Source organism: Doryrhamphus excisus, chromosome 2 (genome assembly GCF_030265055.1).
Source record: "Doryrhamphus excisus isolate RoL2022-K1 chromosome 2, RoL_Dexc_1.0, whole genome shotgun sequence".
Taxonomy (NCBI): Eukaryota; Metazoa; Chordata; class Actinopteri; order Syngnathiformes; family Syngnathidae; genus Doryrhamphus; species Doryrhamphus excisus.
In genome coordinates this window covers 29,794,634-29,797,718 of record NC_080467.1, presented here as the reverse complement: position 1 = coordinate 29,797,718, position 3,085 = coordinate 29,794,634, and the positions used below count along the sequence as shown (strand labels likewise).

The following is a 3,085-nucleotide window of genomic DNA, read 5'->3' as shown; positions in this document are numbered from 1 at the left end:
ACCCCCCCTCCACCCTACGCCTGGGCCAACTGTGCGGAACCCCCACCACCACCACCACCCCCCCGTGTGGTCCCCTTCTTACTCTGACCACACACAGGCGTGTCACAAATTGGTCAAATGAAATCCAGCTTTTAAAGGATCCCTCACACTGTGCTAAAATATATTTAATATATATTCAATATTGTTTACATTGTTGGTTCGACATGTTTTATAACTCTACATTTGCTAAATATGACTTCTCTAGTTCAGGGGTGGGCAAACTTTTTGACTCGCGGGCCGCATTGATATAACAAAATTTCCGGGGGTGGGGGGGCAGACTATATATTTTACACGTAACAGTCCACCTGGTATTATTGTATCTGTAAAATTGTCATGCAATCTGCTATTATTATTTATTATTTTATATTTATATTTAAATATTTAAAAAATAATAAAATATTATAATAATTAAAATAAAATAAAAATAATAATTATTATATTATTATTATGTAAAATATGCAAATATAACAATATTATTATATATAATTAATATAATAATTAGCATTAATATAATAAATATAATAATCATAATAGTTATGATAATAATATAATAATTATTATTTTTATTTTTATTATTATTATGTGCTTGTGTCTCTTTTTTCAGGAGCACTTTGTAAACAACAGACCATGTCAAAAAACGAAATTGATAAAACCATCAAAAGGTTGGCTCAGGCCATGATGCCAGCTTGTATGTTGACTTTAAATTAAATACTTTGGAAAGATTGGGCGGGCCGTATTCAAACACTTGGCGGGCCGGATGTGGCCCCCGGGCCGTAGTTTGCCCACCCCTGCTCTAGTTGATGGCACCAAACATGACTTCCAGCCGTTCGGCCTAATTCCAGAAGTGACGCCGTGGGAGCGCCACCACTCAGGTAAACAAACAAACATGGCGGCGTACCAAACAGAGAGGATGCTTCCTGTGATTCCTGCCGAGATTCGAGTCACGTGTCAATCGTTTTTCAGGAGACAAGAAGGGGAGAAACGTTTGGACTTAAGCCTGAAGACGTGGAGATGAAGATTGGGTGGCCTTCAAAACACTGAATGGTAAGTGGAAATGACCGTGGAGTTCCTTCTTCTATAACCTTGGATGTCATTCGTCTTTTTTCTGTGTACGGTCGGAATAGCATCCTTTTCCAAAACGTGTACATTCAAGCCTAACCCTTCCTGTGAAGGTGTTCCTCCATAGCGGGTCCTCAGTGAAACGATCATTACTAAGACCGCAACTCCACTTACGTCATCCATTGTTGCTTTAAACGTCCCCTTTTGGGAAAGAAACACTTAGTAGACTTAGAGTAGGACTCTAATACTTAAGAGTATGACTGGGATATGATGAACATCCAGCAGCAACACAACAAGTGATGTCACTTGGGGAAAGGCTGAACAGCGACAGCTAGCTGGCTGTCAAAAATGGAATTATTTATTCTAAATTATTTGTACAAATTACTGTTTATGCTGTAAATTGTTCGTATTTGATTATTCTCCACATTATTATTTATTATTATTATTATTATAAGGGAGCCAGGCAACGACATTTCACTGCTGTGTTATTGTGCAATGACAATATATATAATATATATATATTGTCAAAAAATAATAAAATATATATAATAAGTTTATCTATCAATCAAAATATTGAAGCAAAGTTAGTGAAACAAGTCATGGACCCTTTAAGGCAGGGGTGGGCAAACTACGGCCCGGGGGCCACATGCGGCCCACTAAGCGTTTGAATCCGGCCCGCCAGTTGCTTTCTATGGTCATGGTTTTATTTCATTTGATCATGCATCAGATTACAATTGAATGCATCCCATAATCAGTTCCCAGTTCCACATGTCCAAAAGGAGTAGGAAGAAGCAAAGCTTATTAAATCCTACTCCTCCATCTGGTACTTTTATAATCAGTAACTGTTACATTTGTTCACTTCCTGCTTTCCATAATACAGTTTAAGGTTTTTTTTGTTGTTTTTTTTTATAATGTACCTCGTACCGAAGTACGAGGTGATGTGACCCTACAATGACATAATAATTTGATCACTTCCTGCTTTCCTAATATGGTTTAAGGTTGTTTTTTTTTTTTTTTCGTTTGTCACGTACCGAAGTATGAGGTGATATGACCATACCATGGCATAATGGGTACCATAGTAACTGTCAATATAGTGATTTATTGTATTTATTAGTGATTATTTAGCAAACATCAACTGCTTCTAAATATTTCAAATTTTAACAATTTTAACAACAGCTGGCAACATAAGTCAAGTCGGATGTTTGATTCAGAAAAAACAAAACTGTAAAATTAAATTTCGTAATTTGCTGTGGTCTGATAGTGACAGCTGATAGTATGATTTACAGATAAAATTAGACTAATAATTCAATGCGGACTGTCAGAATTATAAGCGTAAAATAGTGTGTATTAAATATATATTCTCCCCCTTCCCCCCCCGGGACAATTTTGTTAAATCAAAGTGGCCCGCGAGTCAAAAAGTTTGCCCACCCCTGCTTTAAGGTCTAATCCGCAGCTAGGGTCACTTTTGCTTTCAAAATGTGTCCTTTATTCTCCCGTCTCGTCTCTCATCTCCATCCAGGGAGTGAAGCCAGCGATGTGGACTTTAAACGTGTTTAATGTAAGCCTGAGGCGGATAAAACAGCAGACCAACATTAGACGATAAGATGACATGTTAGTGTAAATATGCTCTTTATTTACAAAGCATACGTAAAGACAGAGAGAGGACATGAGGAATAAAATAACACGTAAGAATTACTCATAAGACAAACAAGGGAAGCAGAAACCGAGGGAGCCAAGATAACAGCTTAGCCGGGGGGGTATTTTTTTGGGGTGGGTGGGGGTTAACCCTTGTATTATGTTGCGGGTCAATTTGACCCGTTTCAGTTAAGGTTAACAAGGTTAACTAGCATGATTTGTTAACCCTTGTATTATGTTGCGGGTCAATTTGACCCGTTTCAGTTAAGGTTAACAAGGTTAACTAGCATGATTTGTTAACCCTTGTATTATGTTGCGGGTCAATTTGACCCGTTTCAGTTAAGGTTAACAA

The 3,085-nt window shown here is 37.6% G+C and overlaps 1 protein-coding gene across 1 annotated transcript in view; it reads left to right on the top strand.

Moving 5' to 3' along the window:
• yif1a (Yip1 interacting factor homolog A (S. cerevisiae)) overlaps positions 1-3,085 on the top strand; it is a 35,241-nt gene that overhangs the window by 2,162 nt on the left and 29,994 nt on the right. Inside the window, exons 2-3 of the mRNA XM_058065191.1 lie at positions 644-911; positions 1,003-1,083. The gene's annotated coding sequence lies outside the window, so the exon portion shown is untranslated. The remainder of the gene's footprint in view (positions 1-643; positions 912-1,002; positions 1,084-3,085) is intronic.